Source organism: Microcaecilia unicolor, chromosome 11, assembly GCF_901765095.1.
Source record: "Microcaecilia unicolor chromosome 11, aMicUni1.1, whole genome shotgun sequence".
NCBI lineage: Eukaryota > Metazoa > Chordata > Amphibia > Gymnophiona > Siphonopidae > Microcaecilia > Microcaecilia unicolor.
Genome location: NC_044041.1, coordinates 173,346,128 through 173,360,188, shown reverse-complemented (window position 1 = coordinate 173,360,188; position 14,061 = coordinate 173,346,128). Strand labels below are relative to the sequence as shown.

The 14,061-nt window shown below is 43.8% G+C and overlaps 1 protein-coding gene across 1 annotated transcript in view; it reads left to right on the top strand.

The window, feature by feature from the left end:
- LOC115481007 (cytochrome P450 2G1-like) overlaps positions 1-14,061 on the top strand; it is a 140,426-nt gene that overhangs the window by 83,915 nt on the left and 42,450 nt on the right. The window lies entirely within an intron of this gene.

The window sequence follows — 14,061 nt, the reverse complement described above, 5'->3', positions numbered from 1 at the left end:
GGATGTCTCCTCTTCCTTCCCTGGATCATCTAGATGCTTGTCCTCTGTACTGATGCCTGTCCTGAAACTGATCAGTGGTCATATTGATAAAATGGTATGGTAGTTGTACTGTCCACTTTTAAGGTAATAAACTGAAATAAAGCTGAACAAATAAAAGAAAATAAGATGATACCTTATATATTGGACTACCTTAATACATTTTTTTGACTAGCTTTCAAAGGTAATACCTTCTGCTTCAGGACAGAAATGAGCAGAAGCTGACAAACATCAAAATATATAAGTGAAACATAAATGCATTCCAATGACAGTCTCACGGGGAAAGATAGGGGTGAGGGAGGAGGGGTGAGAGACATGGAGAGATGGATGTGTGATCAGAGGGTGCAGTATAATCTTATGGTTTGTGGAGGGGCATTTTCGAACGGGGACGACCATCTCTAAGGGCGCCCATCTCTAAGGACGGTGCTGCGAAGGGGCAGGGCAACGCGTATTATCAAAACAAGATGGATGTCCATCTTTCGTTTCGATAATACGGTCGGGGATGCCCAAATCTTGACATTTAGGTCGACCTTAGAGATGGTCGTCCTCGGTTTTCGGCGATAATGGAAACCAAAGCCGTCTATCTCAAAAACGTCCAAATCCAAGCCCTTTGGTCGTGGGAGGAGCCAGCATTTGTAGTGTACTGGTCCCCCTCACATGCCAGGACACCAACCGGGCACCCTAGGGGGCACTGCAGTGGACTTCAGAAATTGCTCCCAGGTGCATAGCTCCCTTACCTTGGGTGCTGAGCCCCCCCCCCCCCTCCCCAGGTCCACCTGCCTGAAGTACACTGCACCCACTACAACTGCTCCAGGGACCTGTATACTGCTGCGATGGACCTGAGTATGGCATTGGAGGCTGGCAAAAAAGTATTTTTAAACTTGTTTTTTATGGTGGGAGGGAGTTAGTGACCACTGGGGGAGTAAGGGGAGGTCATCCCTAATTCCCTCCGGTGGTCATCTGGTCAGTTAGGGCACCTTTTTGAGGCTTGGTCGTGAAAACAATGGACCAAGTAAAGTCGGCCAAGTGCTCGTCAGGGACGCCCTTCTTTTTCTATTATCGGCTGAGGATGACCATCTCCTAATCACGCCCCAGTCCCGCCTTCGCTACCCTGTCGACACCCCCCCCGTGAACTTAGGTCGTCCCCGTGACGAAAAGCAGTCGAGGGTGTCAAAAATTGGCTTTTGATTATGCCGATTTGGACGACCTTGCGAGAAGAATGCCCATCTCTCGATTTGTGTCGAAAGATGGGCGTCCTTCTCTTTCGAAAATAAGCGTGATAATGTGCTAGGAAACCCAGATCTTTGTTAAGTCCTGTCTGGTGGGTGTCAAAATAGTTCATCATTTTAACTTTCAAGGTCTTAACATTCCTGGATTGTTTTAAAAATTTCTTTTAGCGTTTCGCTATAAAATCATTGATGCAGTGCTCTGCTTTGCAAAATGCTCTCTCACAAAAGTGTCACCCTGTTTAACTTTACAGTGTTTAATGTGGTGCCAGTGTAAGTTGATTAGCATCTGACCTGTCTCTCCAACATAACAAACTTCATCACATTTTTTTGCATTGAATGTTATATGCTACTTTGGAAGAAGAGCATGTATAAGATCCATGTACAATGAATGCTTTTTGCATGTGAATGAGTATGGGGTCCTGTGATATGTGCTGGCACAGTTGTAGCCCAAGAGTCCTTGCACACTGACAGCCCTGTGGTGGTCCCATGATAACAGAAAGCCTGTGTGGGAGGAGTGGGGAAGAGGGGGAGTGCAGGTTTTGTAGAATGTGAATATTTTCCAGCCCAATGCCGAATTTCCTTCTAGGATTTGTTGCTATTTTGGGATAGGGATGGGCTGTCATTTGCAGTGACTTGTCATTGCAGTTCGTTAACAAATAAAAGTGAGCAGGAAAAGCTAATTTTCCCCCGGATTCCATAAAGGGTGCCCAAAATTGGACACAGTTCCAAAATCGGCACTCAAAGTAATTAGTTACTGGGCTCCAACAATTCAGTTATTGGAGTTAAGCACTTAATTGACACTAATTATGATTTGGGTGCCAATCTGGTTGAACGCTATTCTGTAACAATGAATGCCTGAATGGGATTGCATGCAATTCAAAAGGGGCATGGCCATGGAAAGGCCATAGACAGGTCAGGGGGATTCACATAAGATGTGTGCAGTGTTACAGAATAGTGAGGATTTGTGCCCAATATGCACCAGGTTTCAGCTGACTTAAGTCCTGGTGCCCAGTTTACTTATTTATTTAGATTTTGCTTACACCTTTTCAGTAGTAGCTCAAGGTGAGTTACATTCAGGTACACTGGATATTTCTCTGTCCCAGGAGGGCTCACAATCTAAGTTTGTACCTGAGGCAATGGAGGGTTAGGTGACTTGCCCAAGATCACAAGGAGCAGCAGTGGGATTTGAACCGGCTACCTCTGGATTGCAAAGCCTGATGTGGGTGTTTTGTCGTCGACTCACAGCCGATGTCAGGCCTAATAAAGGACTCTTGACTTTCCCATGCTTGAACGCCCACAAATTGCACATTTCTTTTTTCAGGTCACATGTAATGTTAAGCTTGAATCCCATGTCTAGCTTACATTTGTAATGTCCAATTAAATCTAATCAGTGCCAATAAGTGAGTTCCTTCAAAAAGGCAGTAAAGAAATCCTAATAAATACATAAATACTTGTTAAAAAACAATTATTGACACTAATTGGCTCATTATTCTATTAAATTGTGAGCGCAAATCTGGAGCACGCCTACATTTGCTTGTGCAGTTTATAGTTAGTGTAGATTTTGGTGTTGTACTGGGATTCAACTGTGTATTTCTGTGATGATTGGAGTCTGCAAATCCTATAGATAGTTTCCAATAAACTTTATTTTAGTGGTTGTAACAGAGAAGTTGGATGTCATCCACACAGACAAACATAATAAGGTTGAGAGATTGTGCTCAGGGCCGCGAGAAACTGGGCCGGGCCCGGGACAGGGCCGCCCCCGGGCCCCTCCCCGAGGTCGCCGGGCCCCCCCTCCATCCGCTACCGGGCCGGGCCCTCTGCACTAACCTTAGCGCCTTCCTCACCTTCGCGCAGCAAGCACCGGCAGACCTCTCCTTCCTTCCGTGCTCCGCCCTCGCAAACGTTACGTCAGGCGAGGGTGGGACACAGAAGGAAGGAGTGGCCTGCCGCTGCTTGCTGTGCAAAGATGAGGGAGGCACTTAAACTCATTTCCAGGAGCAACGGAGGGCGGGCAGGCCGGACGTCGGCGGCGCCGGGCCCCCTCCGGAGGCCCGGGGACCTTTGTCCCCCCTGTCCCCCCTCTTGGCGGCCCTGATTGTGCTAGCGTGGGTAGAGGGGCGAAAAAGATGTTGAATAATGTTGGGTATAGGATGGAGCAAAAACAACAGTGGATCCAAAAAAACCTCTCAGATGGTGTCTTCTTAAACAAGTTCTTTATTGTAAAGTGAATAAAAATGAATAAAAACAACAGCCCGACACGAAATCGTGTTTCGGCCGTATAGGCCTGCGTCAGGATGGAGCCTGGGGGACTCCTGATTCTGGAACATAAGGAGCAGAGGTTGCAGTGGTACAGTATAACCTGTTTCTGTGAGACCAATATCATGAAGATGTTGAAGTAATATAGTGTGATCAATAAGATCAAAGGTGGCCATAGGATCTAAAGAAAGAAGGAGAACACTTTTAGAGTGATCAATATGATAACGATAAAGGTACTGATGCCTAATAAGGCTGTTTCTGTGCTGTGATGTTGGCAGAAACCAGTTTGGTGCGGGTGTAGAATGTTTGTTTTGGTAATAAAAGCTATTAGCTGCGAGTGGACTATGGCTTCTGCAACTTTAGCAATGAATGATAAATTATCAATGGGAAGTAATTTGTGAGATCAGATAGACATAGATGAGTCCTTAAGTTTAGGGTGAACAGCAGCTCTTTTCCATAGTGTTAAGCTGATATGGACCATTGCATGGATAAAAGGGAAAAGTGTAGCCAGAAATTATTTTATGAGTATGGACGGGATAGGAACTTGTGGGGCAGTAGTGCTGTTCATAGTTTTTATAGTCCTACACAAGTCTGTTTGAGATGGAAGATTGAATTTAGCAAGGGTGCTGCAAGGTAGATTGGTATCATCTGTCTTGTTACTGTGGGTGTTAACAACAGGTTTAAGTAACTTCTGAGGGTCGTGATTTTTTTTTCTGAAAGTGATCTGCTAAAGACTGAGGTGTGGTGGGTAGATCACTGGTATTGGGGGGTGAAAAGTGGTGAGGGTTTTTAGGATTATGTAAAGTATTGCCATTATTAGGAGCTTTAGGGGTCCTTTACAAAGACGCGCTAGCGTTTTTAGCACACGCTAAAAATAAACATGCTAGAGTCACCGATATATTTCTATGGGTGTTTCTAGCGTTTAGCATGTGCTAATGATTAACCCACACTAAACCACTAGTGCACCTTTATAAAAGGATCCCTTAGTGTTTTATTTATTTATTTTGTATTTATTAGGATTTATTTACCGCCTTTTTGAAGGAATTCACTCAAAGTGGTGTACAGTAAGAATAGATCAAACATGAGCAGGAGGCAATTAGAGCATTAAAAATATTCAAACAACAATACAAAGTATGGCATGGTATACTACTTGCAATGCCAACACAATATGTACTAGAACATTATAATTGGTAGTGAAGGGTAAGACTAATTTGTAACATATAGATGAGTAAGAAAGTAGGAAGAATTAGAAAGTAAGGTGATTGATTTGAAGAAAGTTGCACGTGAGGTCAGAGAGATGGTTAAATATTATCTCAGCTAGGGTAGGAGTGGATAAACATGTCCCGCTGCAGCATGTGCAGACTGAGTCGATCCAAATTGATTGGAAGGCCCGAGTCGAAGTCAAGACGAGGAGGAGAAGGAAGGAGATTTGATTTTTTTTTTTTTTACAAGCAGGGCGCGAGGCGCTGCCTGCGACGCTGCTTCGCCAGTTTTTTCAATGTGCGGTGCCGCGGGAACGGCCACGGGAGGTGGCGGGAGCTGAGCACCCCCCCCCCACTGGCACCCGGGGCGGACCGCCCCCCCCCCCCCCCCCCCCCCCCTTGGTACGCCACTGCTTGTGTGCCACTTCTGAAAATGTAAGGTACGGATGTACATCTCACACACATTCCTGGATCTCCCCCAGAATGCCTCTTTTTATGCAGCCAAGTTTATGAGCATTATGAAAGTAAGTGAGGATAGACAGCTGAAAATCCACTTAATGCCCGACTTATCTAAGTTAACTTTCAGGTTGATATTCAAAGCAATGTAAGCAGTCAGGGAAGGCTCCTGGCCGATGAAATCTCTTGTGCAGAGCTATCTGTGGCAGTTAACAGGTTACTGGGTGCCTATTTTGTGGACGGTCCAGGGGTAGAGTCGGCACTTATGCGATTAAGTTAACCTGACAAATTGGACCACATAAACCCAGTCCTATCTTTATCCAGTTTCACTTAGGTCATTACGTGCTGAATATCACACTTAACCACATAAGTGGTTCCCGCCCGTAACCTCCGTTCACAGGATAAATCCCTCCTCTCAGTACCCTTCTCCACCACCGCCAACTCCAGGCTCCGCTCATTCTGCCTCGCCTCACCCTATGCTTGGAACAACCTTCCTGAACCCTTACGCCAAGCCCCCTCCCTGCCCATCTTCAAGTCTTTGCTTAAAGCCCACCTCTTCAATGCTGCGTTCGGCACCTAACCCTTACCGTTCAGTGAATCCAGACTGCCCCAATTTGACTGCCCCTATCGGACCGACCGTTCACTTTGTCTATTAGATTGTAAGCTCTTGAGCAGGGACTGTCTCTCTTTGTTAAATTGTACAGCGCTGCGTAACCCTAGTAGCGCTCTAGAAATGTTAAGTAGTAGTAGTAGTAAGTGATAGCAGGCTGCACATAATCGGATATTCAATCGTGTTGCCCGGACATGATATGGCATTGAGTATCCGGGCATAATGCCAGTGACAGCCAAAAACACACTGACCGCTGACCAGCTGAATATTTTATTTTTACCCACATAACAGGTGACAAATTCTGTGACTCTCTTATGCTTATCAGTCTGTTCATTACGACAGAAAACCGTTTTGTCTCCTTGTGGTTAGCCACCCTATCTTGACAATAAATTTGTACCCCAGCAAAATGTCATCTACATTATACAAGACCGTAAACCTTTGCTCCACACTGAGCAAATAATATTTCCACATAAAAAAAACAAGATCTCTGTGCAGAAATGTGTCTTTTAAAACTTATCCAATATATGCACATACATGTAAGCATGTGTAACTGATATGGGTTGGGGCAGAGTCTGCATGTACATATATATTTTTGGATTTCCAAAGTATGCTTGCAAGACTTAAAGGGAAAAAGTGAAGAAATATCCACCCTAAGAGCAGCTGCAAATCTCTGTCCGAATTTTTCCTGAATACATTTTCAATGGATTTTTTTTCTTTTTGAATACTGATAAAATCTTTGGGTATTATGTTACTAAAGACTTTGCATGCAAGTGCTTAGTTTAAATTACCTACAGCATTATTATATAAATTATTTAAAGAGCACATTCAATATGAGGGTAATACAGGTGAGCACATAAAGATATACAGAGAAGTATTTGTATATTTTTAAGCAGATTTTCATTCATTCAAGTTAGACCACAGTGTTAACTTTAATTTAATACTTCTCTTTGGATGGCAGCTAAATATCATTGTAATTCATACAACTTTAAGTGCCAAAAGGCTACTAAACCTGCTTCATTTTATTCAGACAATTTTAGCCATTCTATATATCAACTTATACAGCACAAAATTATCCCCTCCAGAGTCCTGGGAAATTCAAATAAAAGTTGGCCATATAAGGACAACAGTGATAGGGTGGACCAAATTGGTGGAGGGGTAGCATTATACGTTAAAGAGGGCCTTGAATCACATAGACTAAAAATTCTGCAGGACACAAACCACATTCCTATGGATAAAAATTCCATATGTAAAGCGGAAAAGGATAGTGATAGGAGTATACCACCATCCACCTGGCCAGGATGAACAGACAGATGCAGAAATGTTATCAGAAATTAGGGAGCCTATCTGGGGAACACAATAATAATGGGTGATTGCAATTACCCCAATATTTACTGGGTAAATGTAACATCAGGGCACGCTATGGAGGTAAAATGCCTTATGAAATCAAGGACTGCTTTATGGAGTAGCTGGTTCAGGAACCAACAAGACAGGAAACAATTCTAGACCTACTCCTTAGTGGAGCATAATCTAGTGCAGGAGGTAATGATGCTGGGGGCCCCTTGATAACAGTGATCGTAATATGATCAGATTTGATATCATCTCTAGAGTAAGTGCACACAGAAAATCCAGTATGTTAGCATTTAACTTTCAAAAGGAGACTACGATAAAATGAGGAGGATGGTAAAAAAAAAAAAAAAAATAGGAGCAGCTGCAAAGGTCAAAAAATTTACATTAGACATGGATACTAGTGAAAAATACCATCCTGGAAACCCGACTAGATATATTCCATGTATTAAAAAAGGAGGAGAGGTCATGTGACCACAGTGCTTCGGGGTAGTAGCAACTGAGCTGAGCTCTGACCAGTGGCGTACCTAGGGTAGTTGACACCCTGGGCCAGTCATTTTTTAAGACCCCCCCCCTCCAAATCTAGTACTAGGCATGCCGAGAATACAAAACACTCAGGACAGATAGAATTAAGGGGCGTGACAAGATGGCGATCTAACACACACGTTAACGCTTGTGCTGCTTTGGATGCTTGTTGCTGAAATCTGTTTCTTGAGATGCCACATACGAAAAGAAAGGGGGTAACGAAAGGCTATCTGCCGGCAGCCAGAACCTCCCTCCAGTGCAGCAAACGTTGGAGCGTACGTGGTGAGTCAGCCTTGTGTGACCGGAGGAGCGGGACCCGTATTGGACGCCGACACGGAAGTGTTGGCGATTCAGGGCCTAGATACCACGCTGTCGCCCCCGGGTATTATTCCACCTCCATGTCCTGCCAAATCAAGGGGAGAGCAAGGAGGGTTTAGACGAGACGGAAGGCGCCAACGGAAACCCTCAGTCTGGCAGTGCATCCCTTGATTTGGTAAGGAGAAAAGCGTGGAAGAAGCTTCGCCTAGGGAAATAACTTTGGTTTCGATATGGAAGGTCCTTCAAGATTTAAAAAGTTACTGTCGATAAATCTGCACAAGAGACCACTTCAATAGTTAACCAGATGACTTCATTAACGGACTCCTTGGAAAAGGTACGCTCTGAGACTTTGCAAAAATTTCATTGAATCAGGAGCAGATTAAATTGGTTAAAATACAACAGACTCTTGGTAAAAGATAAACTTCTGATTCATAAAAAAATAGAAAACTTAGAAAATTACAATAGAAGACTCACTTTGAGGTTACTGAATTTCCCATAGTTCCAGGAATACAGCAACAGACTTATTTAAAAAATACCTAATGGAGAATCTAGGTATATCTCCACAAGCTATTCCTCCTTGTAATAAAGTGTATACTTGCCGTTACCTAAAAAAAAAAGAGTCTCCTGACGACTGGGAAATGAAATAGATCTTCAAAATTTAACAGCAATTCTAGAAGAATCGATTACCGAGGTGGAGACACGCGGAACATTAATTGTTTCCTTAATATTTGACCAAGATCTCAGCTCCTTGATGAGACTTTATTTTAAGAACTCAATGAAACCATTTTATGGTAAAAAGATATTGGATTTATCCTGATGTTACTAGAGCTACACAGGAAAGGAGAAGGCAGTTTTTGTTATTGGCGGGATAAAGTAAGAGAGATGGGTGCAACATTTTTATTAGCCTATCCTTGTAAATGTGTGGTAAAATATTTGGGAAATAAGTAATTTTCTATGAATCTAATCAACTGCAGATCTTTGTAGATAGGAAAAGCTTAAATAAGGAATAATGTATGAAGTATAAACAAGGTAATAACAGATGTAAGCCACTATGGATATTTTTGTCCTCTTTTGAGGATTTTCTTTTGTTTATTAATTCTAAACACTCCCCCCTTCTATCTACATATATTGTGGTCTAAGGAAGTGTAATATTGTTACCTTTGGAGCCGAATTAGGTTCAAGAATGCTTCATGTTATTTTCTTTCTGTGTTTCAACAAGTATGATTTTGTTTGTCAACCTGTATAACCGAATAAACTTTAAAAAAAAAAAAAAAAAACACTCAGGACCTATAGAGCAATTCTAGCATACCATAAGCAGTAATTTCTACAAGTCACACAAGGAAAAGGAAAGCATCTTAACACTACAGTGAACAACTAGAACATCAATTCACCTACTGTAAAACGAAACCAGGCAGAATAACACAGATTGTCCATCTTACACAGTCAATGCCACCGAAAGCCATGTCTTTTTCACAAACACAGATACACCCTAATCCACTATAGAATAAGCAATAATAACCTTTCTATTTAGACAAAAATTAAACTGAACCCCCAAGATGCCAGACTCTGTATACAATGCAACACCACAGAAACAGAAAATGTCCCCTAGTACTGTGCAAAATATAAAGACAGCAGATGTAAATTTGAAAAAATTAACAAGTACCAATCACCACTTACAAATTAACAAATAGAAATAAAACAAATATAGAAAATAAATAATACCATTTATTGGACTAATACATTTAGCTTTCAGAGGCCAAAACATGCTTCCTCAGGTCAATACAGTATAGTGCTGTTACAATATCCTATCCGGACCTGAGGAAGGGGGTTTGTTCTCCGAAAGTTAGCCAAAATGTATTAAAATTAGTCCAATAAAAAGATTACCTTGTTTACATGTTCTATTATAAACATTAACACAGCTACAATACTACTTTATCCTAAAGCAAAAAAAAAAAAATAAAAATATATATTTTATTTACAGTTTGTTGTCTCTGGTTTCTGCTTTCCTCATCTTCTTTTCAACTGTCTTCCTTCCATCCAGCATCTGTCCTTGTTCTCTCTCTGCCATCCAGTGTCTGCCTCTCTGCTGTCCCCTCCATCCAATGTCTGCCCTCTCACCCTGCACCTTTCATCTACATATGCCCTCTATCTCTGCCCCTTCCATCCCCATCTGCCCCTGGCTGCCCTCTCTCTCTTCCCCTTCCATTCACTGTCTGCCCTTTCTATCCCTTCCATCCACTGTCTGCCCTTTCTCTCATGCCCCTTCAATCCATCATGTTGCCCTCCCTCTCCCATCCATCAAGGGTCTGCCCTCCCTCTCCTCCCCCTTCCATCCAGGATCTGTCCCTCTCTCTGCCTCTTTTTTTTCAGCCCCCAGTTCCAGCCCCACTATCCCACAGTCCCCAGTTCATCCCCATTCCTTTTCTCCCACCTGTCCCGAGCTTAGCCCCCAGCCACTTCTCCCTGTCCTCTTTTATCCCCCAGTTTCACCCCAGCCCTTTTCTCTCACCAGTCCTGAGCTTCAGCCCCAGCCACTTCTCCCTGTCTCCTTTTCAGCCCCCAAGTCCCCACATTTCAGCCCCTGCTGCCTTTCAGCCCCCAGTCCCAGTATTAGCCCCCTTAACCCACCTACCCGCCTTTCAGCCCCCAGTTTCAGCCCCTTCATCCACATGCCTTGCCCCCCTTTTCAGCTCAACCCATTCCCCACCTGACCAGGCATGCCCCATTTTCCATCATGCCCCCTTCTCAGACCCCAGTTCTAGCCCCCTTCTCCCATTTGAGAACCCCCACCCCATCTGAGAACCCCCCACCCCAGTCCCCTTCTCCCATCTTAGAACCCCCACCCCACCCCAGTCCTTCTCCCATTTGAGAATCCCCAGAACACCCCTCTCCTCTCCCATCTGAGAACCCCCCTCCCCACCCCAGTCCCCTTCTCCCATCTGGAAACCCCTCCCCACTCCAGTCCCCTTCTCCCATCTGAAACACCCCCCTCCTCATCTAAGAATCCCCACAACACCCCTCTCCCATCTGAGAACCCCCTCCCCACCCCAGTCCCCCTTCTCCCACATAACCCCCCCTCCCCTCCCCATTGTGAGAACCCCCCACAACACCCCCTCTCCCATCTGAGAACCCCCTCCCCACCCAGTCCCCTTTTTCCCATATAAAAAACACCCTTCCCCCATTGAGAACCCCCACAACACCCCTCTCCCCTCTGAGAACCCCAGTCCCCTTCTCCATATGAAAACCCCCCTCCCACCCCAGTCCCCTTCTCCATATGAAAACCCCCCTCCCCTCCCCATGTGAGAACCCCCACAACACCCCTCCCCCATCTGAGAACCCCCTCCCCACTCCAGTCCCCTTCTCCCATATGAGAACCCCACAACCACCCCTCCCATCTGAGAACCCCCTCCCCACTCAGTCCCCTTCTCCCATATGAAAACCCCCTCCCCTCCCCATGTGAGAACCCCCACAATACCCCTCTCCCATCTGAAAACCCCCCCCCCACTCAGTCCCCTTCTCCCATATGAAAACCCCCTCCCCTCCCCATGTGAGATCCCCCACAATACCCCTCTCCCATCTGAGGAGTCCACCCCGACCCGACTCTCCTGCTCCCACCCTACCTTTAAAAAAAAATTTTGAAGCGTCGTTGCAGGCAGTGCCTTGCGTCTGCCCTGCTTGTTGTAAAAGAAGTAAATCTCTTTGCTTCGTCGTCGTCGAGCCTCATTATGTCCCGCCCTCCTCTGAGGTAATTTCCGCGAGGGTGGGGCTAGTGAGGCCCGACGACAATGAAGAGAAGAGATTTACTTATTTTACAACAAGCAGGGCAGACGCAAGGCGCTGCCTGCAACGACGCTTCAAAAACATTTTTTTAAAGGTAAAGTGGGAGCAGTGGGAGCAAAGCGGATCACCCCCCCCCCCCCCACTGACACCCGGGGCGGACCGCCCCCACCGCCCCCCCCCCTTGGTACGCCACTGGTACCCGGTCAAAAGAAACCAGACAAAAAAGTTTCAAACCAAAAAAGTTCCCGACACTTGGTATCTAGTGAGAATCATAAATCTGCTTGAAAACATAATTCAGCTTGATTAAGAGTCTATTTTGTCTTTGGCTCCTTTTGTTGTGGGGTTTTTGGGGATTTTTTTTGTCATGGTCTGTTTTGTTTGTAGTCTGTTTTGTCGGGTTTCTTTTGTCAAGGTCTATTATAACGGGGTGCCCCGACCGACCCAACCTAAGTGCCTAAACCTCACTCTTCCTCTCTACGATTCCCCAATGGGTCTATAACACATGAACCTTATTCGTCCACAACAACTCTCTGTATTTGTTTCACTACCGGAAATGGCGATCGCCTATACAATATTATGTCAGCCACATCGAGCCTGCAAATAGGTGGGGAAATGTGGGATACAAATGTAACAAATAAATAAACACACGTTGGGCATGCATAGGCATCCATGTGGCTTAGTAAAAGGGCCCTTAGGTATGTTATGCCTAACAGCATACTAGATGTCAGGATATCATATATTTATTATTTAGATTTTGCTCACACCTTTTTCAATAGTAGCTCAAGTTGAGTTACATTCAAGTACTCTGGATATTTCTCTGTCCCAGGAGGGCTCACAATCTAAGTTTGTACCTGAGGCAATGGAGGGTTAAGTGACTTGCCCCAGATCACAAGGAGCAGCAGTGGGTTTTGAAATGGCAACCTCTGGATTGCAAAACCGGTGCTCTAACCACTAGGCCACTCCTCCACTCCACTATATGGCCAGAAAAGGTTGCATAAAAAAACAGACTATGCACTTAATATAAAATTGAAAGTAAAGTGAATCTGGTGTCAGTTGCAAAAAGGAATATGCACAATCACACACTAATATGCAAATAAGGCAATCAGATCTCCATACAAAAATAAGAATAAACTGGGAAGTGTGAGTGCACTGCGTACCAAAGAGACAATGCTTATTCACTTGCTGATATATATGAGAAAAATGTGAGAGAATGTGGTCATGAGGGGACAAGTAATGCTTTGTGATCCTAAGTTTTTTTAAAGGAGTATAGACATAAAAAAGATTGGCAGCGGGAAACAACACGTGTGAAATAACAGGAAAACTCATGGATTAATGCTATGTTATCCCAGATAAAAAGGCAAATTGAAGAGAGTGAAATATCTTTAAGGAGTATCTGATTTACCTTTAAAAAGACCATTGGTGAGTGTTGCGAGTAGTATCGCTTCTGGATGCCACTGAAAGGCTAGAAAGAAGCATACTGTGTACTGAATGAGTGACACAAAAAGGTGTCATAAAAGAGAAGCATGTGCACTGATGAAACAGCACAGAGGTTGTATGCACTGAAAAAAATGCTGAATGGTGAATGGCACCAAAGTGTGCTTGAATAGTATCTAAGCTACTTGACCACTGGTGCTGGACAAAGATGAAACTATAAGTATATCTCATTAAATTAAGTGCTGTCTGTATGTAATGTGAATTCCAATGTCTAAACTTGGATCAGAAAAAAAAGCAGGCAAGTGAAAATTTAAAAAATTTGTACTAACATAAAAATGGAACTATTTCTATAAGTGGTCGAGTGATGAAAACATGTATGAAGAAACAGAAATAAAGACTGAGATGCCAGATTGGAATGAATGACATGAGAGCTGAAACTACACACTCAGAATGCAGTGACAGAAGTGAGACTCTAGAAATGATCCACTAGAGGGCGAATGCATACAAATTAATAAAAAAACAGTGTAATGCAAATAAAAATGTTCCACTGAATATGACAAAATATCAATATTTTGAAGCAAAGTAGACAACAAATACAGTAACGTGTATTTAATAATTATTTTCCAGTACATAAAATATATTCAAATGCAGTGTAAGCCATTGCAACAAGACTGAACGTGCCTGATACTACTGGTCTCCCACGCCTTGAGACAGCACACAGCGAAACTCTGGCCAAAGTCATTGTGACGGACCGACCATTTGAACATTGCTCTTTGCATTTGAAATTTAAGTTTTTGAGAATCCATCCTAAGTCAGTTCTGTGAGGTCAGCATCTCTATATTTATATAAATAAGGGTTTTTTTTTAATGCC